This window comes from Falco peregrinus, chromosome 2 (assembly GCF_023634155.1).
Source record: "Falco peregrinus isolate bFalPer1 chromosome 2, bFalPer1.pri, whole genome shotgun sequence".
Classification (NCBI taxonomy): Eukaryota; Metazoa; Chordata; class Aves; order Falconiformes; family Falconidae; genus Falco; species Falco peregrinus.
The window spans coordinates 56118149-56130371 of NC_073722.1; positions in this window are offsets into that span (position 1 = coordinate 56118149).

The window sequence follows — 12223 nt, forward strand, 5'->3', positions numbered from 1 at the left end:
CTTTATGTTTGTGAAGGAAGAAAGCAACCCAAAAGAATAGATTAAAATAGATTAATAGATTAAAATCTAAGAAAAGGGCAGAAACCTACTGCATGAGACCATAACATCCTTAATTTTATGTGGGATGAATTTGTTGACATGCAAGTTACCAAAACTACTGCTTTTTATGGCTTCAACTACACCTCTCCTTCCACACGGCTTTTTACTTCTGATTGCAGCCCTTGTTTTCATCTCTCTGTTCAGTTAGCTGTCTTTCAGCTCCTGACTCATAATACGTATCTTCCTCATCCAGGGTTTTTTTTCTGCTGGAAGCAGCAGAAAAAATGCCCTAAAACTGGGTTAACTGACCTGCTAAAGACTTCCAAAAAAGTGAAAGGAATTTGTCTTGATTTTTCCAGAGCTTCTTAACCTAATCTCTTTCCTGCATAACACTTCTGTACTAGGATTGGTGGAAAAAAATCCAAAACTTCTGTGCTGCTTTGCCTTATGTAGAGAATATCTTGAAGAGTTCAGTTTCTGATCCTTGGAGCCACTGCCTGGATATGGATATGCAATACAAAAAAGAAAAAAAGAAAAAAAAGAACAAAAAGCATTACAAGTCTGCTTATGTTGATGTTTCTTGTGAGAGGAGAGTGAATTTTAAGAGAAATTTTAGTTCTATGGTATCAGAACTAACAGAGCCTGATTGATGCTAGATTAATATCTTCTGGTTGAATTCTTTAATATCTAATATCCACCAAGAAAGAAATTTCAGTTGAAGAGTTTTTTAGTGGCTGAATCACACATAACACCTTGTTCTCAGGTTGATTATTTGGTGTCTGATAAGCATGAGTTGTGTTATCATTTTTTTCTCAACTGAGGTACTAACAAGGTTTCTTGCCTCACAGTAGTTGCCTATTCTCATGAAATTTGTAGAAATTTAACTAGCCTTAAGAGCTCTGCCTCTCTGTTCAACATATTCAAAATTAGCCAAGAGATTCAAAGTTGTGGGGAATGCCAAAACAGGTAGATAAGCAGCACAGTACAGCAGTCTTTTATCTACAGGAAATAAAGATTTTTATGTAATAGAAAAGACAGCAACATCTTAATTTTAATTTTAATTTGGGTTGTGTGTGTTGCTGTACCCTTTCTGTTGTGTCAGTCTAGGGCAGTTTCTTTTAAATCTTCATATGGAGAGATCCAAATATAGAGGTGTATAAAGTACAATATGTATTCACACTCGAGGAGAGCTCAATTTGAAATAAATTATGACAAAGGATGAAGAAAAGAAAACTTGTTCTTGAGGTACACTTCTTTGAAATGTAGGTATCTAATTATATTGGCTTATCCATGCATTAAGAGACCATAATTTTCCAGAATACTGAAACGGTAGTTAACATATAGAAAACACAATTGTTTTTTAATGTTTTGTACAGCTTTTGCTCAAGAGATTATGAAGTGGTTTATGCAGGAAGTAGGTATTGTTGCTGTCATAGAATTGAAAAGGGAGTTTAGGCAACCTTACTAAACTCACCAAGCCCGAACACAGGGTGGGAATAAAATTTTAAACTTCTGATACCTATGACAGGACTTTTTCTGCTATTCATAGAAATGTTGGCTCTGTGGCAAGCCTTTTATAAGACTATAGACAAGCTTTAAAACACAACATTATTCAAACAAAAATAAAGATATTCAACATCTGACAAGTGTGTTGCATGGTACCTACTTTTCGCAGGGCTCTTAGAGTAACAAAGCTGCAACATTGCATCATTTTTTGTCAATAATCTGTGGATCACAAGTTCCCTAAAGGGAATGTTAACTCCAAAACTTGAGGTTTACTTTTTGAATAAACAAATTAATTTGGCATCCTTAAAGGCATTCTCAGGCAAAATCTCAGCTTCCTTTCTGTGCCCAGAGTAATTATGTACAGAGGAGTGTAGCCAGAATTGGAGCCAGAAAAACTTGGAGCAGAAAAAAGGTGGTGATTTGTAAAACGTGCAATAGACCTCTGGAGATATACGCTGCTTTGCTCATACTATTTTATATATATAACAGGGGTTGCATAGGACAGAAATGTTAAACTAAGAGAAAAGCCTTTGTTGGTTGCTGTTACCTTGCTCTCACAGGGGAGTGGATGTGGGGAAGGAAAGGAAAGAGAAGCTAAATCCAAATCTTGAAAATAATCCCAAATCACCAGAGAAAGCCTTTACTGATAATTAATCTGGGTCTCCTAATGAATTTCTATTTAGCTGAATATATCCTGACCTTGATAAAAGTCAGACAGATGCCACACAGATCCTGCAAGTTACTCACAGGGAGAGAGGGGACAGTGGCGCCAGGTCTATTCCCTTGAGCAGCAAAATCTGCCATTGCAGACAAGCCCTTCCCACGCCCAACTCAATTTGAATAGGAAATAGATACATGAGACACATTTGTCTAGATCCAAATTCCACACACTGACAGAATGTTGGACCAAAATGGAACAAAAGTGATCTGTGAATTCAGGATTCATCCCAGCTGAGGTCATCCAGGGTGCAGGCTTGTCATGACAGAGTGTACACTCAGTCATAATCCAAGCAATGGATTAATGCCACAGCCCACGCTGTAATTAAAGACCTTCTACAAAGACCTTGTTGCTTATAAATTTGTAAAATCTTAAGTATTTGGGCTTAGATTCTCCATGCCTTTTATTTTCAAGATGAAGAAAATTCAGTGAAAAAAATGCTCACTGTTTTCTGAGAATCATTTTTAGGAAAGAAAAATAAAATATTTAGGCAAGTATGAAAATGAATGAGCAGGAGTAATTCAAATCATATCTGTTAAAAGAATCTCACTCCCAACGCTTTCAAACTTTCCAGACTTCATAGTTAACATTTCCCTAGCCCAGGTTTTATGTCCTATTACTCCGTATCACAGTAGCCATTATAACAGATGGATATAGAAACGAGATAAAATTTATTGGCTAAAAGCAAACAGCAGAAGTTTAACAAACAAGGAGCCAAGGTATTTTTTTCCTCTCAACATAGAAAAGATCTATGCAGAATAAATAAATATCACAGCAGAATAAATAAATAAATAAATACAAAGTAAATACTACAACTATAGGTGTACAGATATCAGAGCCATATCTAATGGGTGAATAGCTTTTGGAAGTGCTTATTAAAATGATCACTGTTCACTATTAATTTTATTTTAGTAATAAGCTAAATAAGGAGAAAAAAATCAGAACAGTTTTGCTACAATAACTGAGAAAGGAAAAAATTAAGTTTTCTGGCAGAGTTTACTATGGTGCATGCTCTATATCAGTTTACTTCTTTTAAAACTCCTTTCTGAAAGATACAATAGAAAAGCCTATCATGAATTGTACTGTTAAGCAGTTCTTATCTATTGCTACACACTGAAGAAGTACCCAGAAATATATCATTTAATTTTCAGAGACATTCATTTATCCGGCAGGACAGGTCTTACAAGATAGATATTGCTAGCTCATAGGAATCTTACACAGACCAAAAACTTAAGCACAATAGTACAGAAGGCATGTATACTTCTATTGTCATTAAAAATAAAAAGCAAGGATACAACTGTCATTCACAAGATACTGTATTTTAAGAAAACAAATCTTCAAAGCTGTCGTTTTGGAATACATTTAATACTTATGTCAAATATGAACAATCCTTTCTCTTCTGCTCAGAAACATTTTCTTTACTTGCAATTCTTTTTAGGCAATAACCATCAAAAAGATTTAAATTGTCCATTCTCCACAGCTGGATGGATCTAGCTTTCTAACACAGATAACTTAATGAGAGAGAAAAGCAATTAAAATTGGGATTAATGACCTTGGCCTGATCTATGTCTGGAGGGAACTGAATAGACATAGCAAGGAGTGTGGATTGTGTTCCTCCAAACACAGTTCATATGCCCTGATTAATACTGTTGTCATCCTAAGGACTGTCCCACATATTTGGGACCCTCATGTTTGAACAATAAAGTGCTAAATCATCTTCTCTGCTTCCAGAAAATAAGACCTTAAGAAAAGATGGTGAGCCAATAAGAGTTAAAGAGGATATAATAAATGGCAAGGGAAATGATGAAAGGGAGGGAGGCTGGGATTCTTCACGCTGGAGAGAAGGCAAAGGGGAGCATGACTGAGGGCAAGGGGAATGCCCTGGAGGCCTTGGCCAAGCCTCCATGCTCCCAGTAAACAGCTCATCCTGCTGCTGTTGCTGAAGGGGAAATACTGGTCTGGGCAAACCATTCATCTCACCAAGTGAGGTGTTTCTTACGCTCTTACTGCTTTCAGCTACAGTTGGAGGTTATCCTAAAGTATACATTTGACCAATGGAAAGATAGAGGTGAATTAGTTCTGTCAAGTTATGTAAGGTTTTATCTATTGGATGTATGTAGAAATTAAAGTGAGGCCATGTTTTATAGATAATGAAATTAGCCATATTAAGCTGTATATATTCTCTTTGATTTTCTCAGCTTTAAGAAATGCTAGTGTTCCCACCAGTCTCCAGCTCGCTGCTGCGACCCTGTACTGTATTACAAAGTAAGTACTGGGCTGCAATATGTGACATGATGCTTTTAGCAGCTCATGGTTCACTAAAGCATTGAGAGGCATCATATGGTAGTGAGGGCATCTGAGATGGAGGGAACGCAATGCTGAAACTTAGATTTGCACTACACAAACCCATCAGATATGGGTTCTGCATGGGCAACTGCATTGCTAAGTGCATGGGCTGTGCGATAGCAGGCTGGCTAGCTCTCCCTTTTCTAAAAGAATCTAAACTCATTCTTTGAACATTTTGGCAAAGTTATTTTCTAATCCTCTCAGTATTATTGTTCCTATCCTCTGGAGTTCCTACGTTCAGTGAGAAACTTTTTGAAGCTGTGCTGCTCCAAACAGAACACTAGTTTTGAGAAAATGTTATTTCTTTGCTAGGCCTGTCATGGGAAAGTACTAAGTCCTTGAGACATCCATACTGAGGGAAGCAGAATGACTGTATCACATTCCCATAAATATTCCTGGTTAATGCAATTGTGACTCCAAACGGTTTCACAACTACCAAATACAAAGAAAGGGTTAACCTCAGGTAACAGTTGGGCAGTGGAATGGAATGGATCCAACCACAGAAGACAAAAGACCTTGGGGTGGGCAGAAATGGGGATGTGATACCATGCCATAGCATGGCACACTTCATGCAGCACACAGAGATTTTTGTTCCTACAGCACATAGTCAAGGAATCCCTGAAAAATGGGCAGATAGCAGATGTGTATCTTGGAAGGAAGCCTAATGAAATAGCAGCTGCAGTGGACTGATTGACTGAGTGAATCCAAAGGAAATACCTATTTCCCTGGGGAGTTTAGTAACACAGGATTTTCATAGACTTCAAATGCAAACTGGGCTAAAAGAGAAACTGAAAAGATACCAAACTCTCAACAGGCTGGAGTAGCTCAGAAATTGTCTTGAAGGTGGAGATGGATCTGGAGCACTTCATAGGATGGCTATGTAACTATAAATACACAGGCTCATGGAAAGTGGGGGGGTAAGTTCCCCACCTGCCTTCAGACCTGAGCTTGGGAGCCACTGATTTTGACAATGTAGCTGTAGCTTCTTGTAAGAAGCTGAGATTGCGAAAAACCCTGCTAAAGGTGAAAGTGAGCTGCAACCTTTGATTTCCCTCCCTGTATTCATCAGGCCAAGCGGCCTGTGGAAAGATAGCTATCTGACTTGACGTAATCTTCTCCATGAACCCATCCCACCTGTTTTTTCTTATTTTTTTACAGACATTATAAATTAAATAGTTAGCATTGCTGTTTTTCTGGGTATCATAGTGAGTGATTATCAGGTCTTTCTCTTTTCCCTGTTAGGTCTGTCCTTCTCTAAAGAGACCTAGCTGTCTTCCATGACATCTCAAAGATAAACAATAACACAAATGAACTGTCTTCTCTGTAGGTTCTCACTCTTCATCTTTGACTGACTGGGCCAATATTTTAAAATAAAATTATTTATTTGTATTTTCACACATACAGATTTGTTTGGTTTGCTTTTAAATAATTCTCTCTCTCTTTTTTTCTGTTTTCTATTAATAATTGAATCGCTTGTTTTCCAGGCAACTATTGTGATGATATAGATATCAAATAACATGCCATACTTGATGGTTTCATACAAAGAACTGGATTTTGTCCTAAAAGTCAGTTCACACTATCTTACATTGTTTGAATGCCCCTATGAAAAAGCAGAATCAGAGCCACTAATTTTGAAAAAAATGGGTCAAATTGTAAGTAGTCTAAAAAAGCCATATATTTTCTCCACCTTGGGGGGAGATAAGGAAAATATGTGCAGTATGAAAAAAAGAGCATTTTTTATGTTCATGAGGCCCCATCCTTAAAAGAGGTTGTTATTATTTTTAAAAAGTTTAAACAGCATATATATTAAATGGTTAAAAGAAATGGTTGTGATAGACCAAGGCTCACTTTTATGTTCTACAAGCTAGGTATCCAAGTACAGATAATCAATCTTCTACATTAACAAGCCAATCTGTTCCCTTTCCTAACTGTTTACTCATACCTAATTACAGAATGTCTCTTGCAGTATTCCTATTAAATATTAACTCAGATAATAATCACTGAATTATAGAAAGAGCACAACATCAGCTGAAACAGAACAGCTCTAAAAAAGGGAAAGAGAAAAACTGGTTTCTGTACTAAAAAAGCTAAACATTTTGGTCCATGTCATATAAATGCAAGAAAATACAAGGTAAATAATATTCCATTTATTTATTTGTCATTTACCCAGGCAAGGCCTCCTGAAATATAAGAATTCTACAATTACCCATCAGTCTGCTAGGCTTTTTAACTAGTTTTCTTTCACCATATCTACAGGCAATGTAACTCATGACCTTACAACTGTTAATGGCTTTTTAAAAACAAAACAAAGTGTAGAGACTACTTTTCTGAGGCATTTTAAGATGTTCTTCAAAAGTACTTTGCTGTCCTTCATCTCTTTACACTAACAGAAGCTAGAATTACAAAATTAATCAAACTATATCTTCAGCACGACCCAATTATTGAGTGGCTGTCATGGTGAATCTGGGCTCGTGAATTCTGTTAATGTCACTTACTTTTCCTTGGAGGATGAAGGAAATGGCTTTTTTGGGAAATTAACAGTCTTTTTATACCTTTTTAGAAAAGATGGGGACATGAAAAAATGCAGGGTAGCATCCTAAAACTGGAATTCCTTGGAGGATGGCTAAGGCTGGGCTACTGTGATATGGCAATTTCATAGACTTGATTTGTTTTTGAGAAGAGAAGACTACTCCTAACGTTTTCAAACAAAGTAACTTGTAGGGAACTATGCTTCTAATACCTCTTAACAATAAAAGAACTAAGTATGGGCTTAGGATACAGAGCTTTGACAGGAATCCAGAACGTGTGCAAACATTTCGCCAGCTGCACAAAGAGCCACAGGGCAGTCAAAGAGGACACAATGGTTAAACAAACCATTAGTCTTAGAAAGGAAGCGAAGCTATATATAACAAAAAAATAATCCAGAAATGAAAGAAAGCAAAAGGTTGTAATAATTACTGTCAATAAGGAGATGAGAACTACAGCTACCTGGTAAGAATTTTTAGCAGAGATAAAGGTGGATAAGTGCTGATTCAGGGAATGAAATCCATTCCTCAAGAGAAAAAGCCTCCAATCATATTGATACATTAGGTTATTCACTTATTAGATGAAAAATAATTGTTAAGCAGTTAATTTCTGTCAAAATCCAATCCATCAATATTTATGTACGTGTCACAGAATAATGAGGGTTGAATTCTTTACATTCTAATAGGAATACCAGAAAACATTGCAGAGTAAAATTTTAAAATAGCTGTATCCAGATAATTTGCACAAGAGAACTTTTAGAAGTGCTGCCTGACAAGATCTGTGCACCATTAACATGACTTTTCAGCAACTTTTGAAATACACTGTCAGTTCCAGAACAGAGTTAGAGAGCAAACGTGTTACAGCTTTTAAAGAGGGCAATTATAGACCTGTCAGCTGGATGTCAATCATATGCAAAATAATGGAATGGGTGCTACGGAACTGTAATAAAGAATTAAAGGAGGGTAACATAATTAATGCCAATCAACCTGGATTTGTGACAAATATATCCCATCAACTTGATTTCTTATTTAAAATAAGGTTACAAGATACGCTGACAGAGGTGGTAGGTAACACTTTCTTTCAATATAAAATACATAGATTTCTATATGGTATGTGACTGATGACATGCAATATTTGATTAAAAAATATCAACAAAACAACTTTTACACTGCATATCAAATGGATTAGTATATTTGTTAGGTGTCAAGTATACTTGTTAGGAAATTACCATCACGTACTTGTGTGTCTAGTGGAAGTTCAGCAGAGTTTTTCCTTGCTTGTATACATTTTAACAATTCTCTTTATCATCTCTGAGAAACAAACTAATTTCTAATAGACCTCAAAATAACACAAACATCAAGGATTATTTAGATAATGAGAAGGACAGGTCACTGGTGCAAAGCAATCTGAATGTCATTGCAAGGTGGCCATAATCAAACCCAGTATTTCTGATGCGGCCAAAGGTAGTTATCCATCTAGGAACAAAGAAAGTGGTCTCTGCTTACATGGTGGCAGCATCAACTTCAGAAATTTTGTGGCAAAAAAATTACCCTTGAAGCTATAAATAAGTTAATAAAGAGAAAGGGAAGGCTATGCTACTAGCCTTTTCTCATTCAAAAAAACCCACATTAGTAGAGTACAATGCAAATATGATAGGAAAATCAATTAACTGTAAAATAAATAAAGAAAAACAATAAAAGAAATCTATTTAATTCAGTCAAAAACTCAGGGAACTTTGCCTGGCTTACAAAGAATATCTTAAGGGAAGCCTACTGATCAGGTAAGAACTTACACAGGAAAGAAACTTTCACAATGGTCTTTTCAGTCCTGACAAAAGGTAGCTGCTAATACAGTAATTCAGAACAGAAATAAATCCACTTTCTTAAAGATTTAAACCAGGCAGCTGTTAGAGTAATCATCCCATGTGGCAAATGGTTCTGTATCACTGACAGCCTTCTAAATCAAGACTCCTTACTTTTTATTAATACTCATATTCTAGTACAAAGAAGAATTAAATCCAGAAAGTCTTAGAAACGTTATTATGTACAGGTGAAACACAAAGAATGTCTTCCTTTTTGGGGGCCTTTTAATCCAGATACATATGACACTTCTCCAGTATTTCAAAATCTCTAGACTGAACTTCAGTTTAGTTCAATTTACATCATTAAATATATGCTTTACCTATTCAACATGCCGTAATATATTGCTTACAAAGTAACCTCTAAGATTTAGAATATTTCCGTACCTGGATAATACAAGGGTGAAAACACACTTTAAAATGTCACATTTCTCTGAAGAAGATATTTCATTAGAAATAAAACTCTTATAACCAGTAATCTTTACTGTTCAAGCATTTTTCTCAATATGCAGTTTGTTAAAATTATGGAACCTTTTAAACATGTTTGAGCTATTCTGTAAACACAAGCCAAGCTAATAGGAATCCATCTAATATCCATTAAGCCTTCTCAAGAAAATCTTAAGATAGGCGATTTTCCATTAGACTGGTAAACTCACGCAAAGCTGCTAATCACAGTCTATATACTAAGAACTTAATATAGGCAAAAGGAAAGAGGAGGAATATTCTTGATCGCTGCTCATTAAAATACATCAGAATTATGAACCCAGGGAAGTAAACAGAATATAGTTCTAAAATACTGTCTTTCTAGTGAGCAGAATATAGAAGATGAATGTCTTAAATGACAAAGGTTTCTAATCTAAAGAAAAATAGCAATTATTCTATTATGTATTTCATTAGATACTGTTTTCCTCTGAAGGCTATGGCCTAGAAGCATGTAGTTTAGCATCACTTGTAGAAAAAGGGAACATTCTGGATTTTTTTATTAGACAGACAATAATCTTCTCAGGTGTTTTTCTTCACAGACAAAATCACTGCTGTTTCATTCTGTTTCTGCTGTGACTTTTGAAAATCAGACAGGAAGATGCTAACTACCTTTTCTGCTTTATTTTTAAGGCAAGAAATACCTAAGTGTCTTCTATTTTTGTCAGCTTGGCTATAACAGAGATGTTTGGCTATCACCATGCACAAAGTGCCAAGAAATAAAAGTTTAAGCTGCATTCTCAAGCACAATTGGAGAAGAACTTGACTTATTGCAGTAACACAACAAATCAATGTAAAGGAAAGGCTCCAAACCAGAAATTCACTGTCAGCCTGAAGAGGCAAAATACTAAGTCCAGTCACTGCTGTCCATTTGCACTGCTGTCCACTGTAACTTTGGTTAAGAAAGGTCTAAAGCAGATACAATGGCAAGAGTGGATATTGCACTTGAGATTTTTTGATTGCAAAAGTAAGAAAGGAAGAAAGGAATAGGATTTGTTAGGTTTTGTCCTCCCAAGAACAATAAGGGCCTGTCAAACTCAAATAAGCTGAGGAACCAGTTGGGTCACTCACCTTCTGGGTAAGAAAATAGCAGGGCAGGTTAGTTAATTCAGGTGTCTGTTCAGGCACCTCCCTCTGCCACATAGACACATAGTTAGAAGATGAGTGTTAGTGACCTGTCCTATAATGTGTTTAGTTTACAAGTTTCAAGACTGAAATTCATTAACCTTGGTTTTCTTTGCTTGTTTGTCTAGGTTTTTTTCTTTCAGGGTAAACTTTGTCCTTTTAATTCAGTTCATACTGTGCAATGTGAAGCCTGTGAATTTGGGTTAGGAGAATACATTTTACAGAAAGGTGAAATTTCTGGTAATGTCTTCAAGGAAGTCATTCCTTTTTAGCATCTGCTGACAGTAGCACTTCCCAGTGACAGGAAAGGTTTTTGTCACAGCTATTCCATTTGTGTAGTAACTACTTGTGGAGAATATAAATCTATGATTTTGTTTACCCAGCTTCTGTTACACAAATCCTCACAAATGAAATAAAGAAATACTCCCCCTCCACCTTCTTTCCCCCCACTACTGCCATAGAACCTTGTTCTGTTTTTATTTTTACATTTCTGCAGCCTCACAGTGCTACCAAAGATTGCTTCCAAATGAGGTGCATTCCTAATTGAATAGCAAGTGGTATGCTCTCTGCTGTGTTTCATAGATACCATTGATTACCAATCTGCTTGGCCTTGTGCATGCCATATATATATATGAATATATATTATGCTAAGAAATCTTAGCTGCATTTTATCAGCTCGTATTTTGCTATCAGGGAAATGCTGCTTTACCTTTTATATTATTCACTGTATTATCATATGCTATTCCATTCTGTGTGACTGTCACACTTATGGAAGTTTAGCAGATGACTCAGGTCACTGACAGTGTAAATGCTGTCCTGGTTTCAGCTGGGATACACTCTTTCTAGTGACTGGTAGAGTGCTGTGTTTTTGGATTTAGGATGAGAATAATGTTGATAACACACTGATGTTTTAGTTGTTGCTAAGTAGTGCTTATTCCAAGTCAAGGACTTTTCAGTTTCCCATGCCCTGCCAGTGAGGTACTGAGGCCTGAGCAACAGGCCCTGAGCCAAAGTTGGCCTCTAGATGAACCCACCAACGAAACCTTATATATATTTAGTATCAGATCATTAGCAAAAAATGCTAATTAGCAAATATGATCATTAGTGAAATACGCATGATCATTAGCGAAAGATGCAGCTTAGAATACAATCATTAGTGAAGATATAGTGCATCCTTCCTTGCTTAGAGGCAGGTGGTTAAGGCCATGAAACCAGATGTTTGGCCTTGTTTGGAAACAGGTGATTAAAATCCAGTAGATAAAGGAAAGTCCCTTGGTTCCTCCCTGAGCCCTGGTCAGGCTTTGGTGGGATCTGAGAGAAGTGTGAAACCAGAGGTTTCTGCATGTGAAATTATGTGAGCCTGTTCATTCAACAGTGTAAAGGCTGGATCCTCTTACAGTGACTTTGGAGCCCTCACCTACGAGGGGACACCCTGCGTAAGACCTCCCGATTGCTGGGAAAGGCTCTGCAAATCCTCTCTGTGACCAGGGGTCTCCAGCAATTGCAGATCTGAATGATGGTAATGTAATAGAGAAACTGATGATATATCCTAATCACTGTATCTAACCTTGAGTAGTAATGATTAGGTGTGTTGCCTTGCTTATCTGTTTTATTGCTTGAATCAG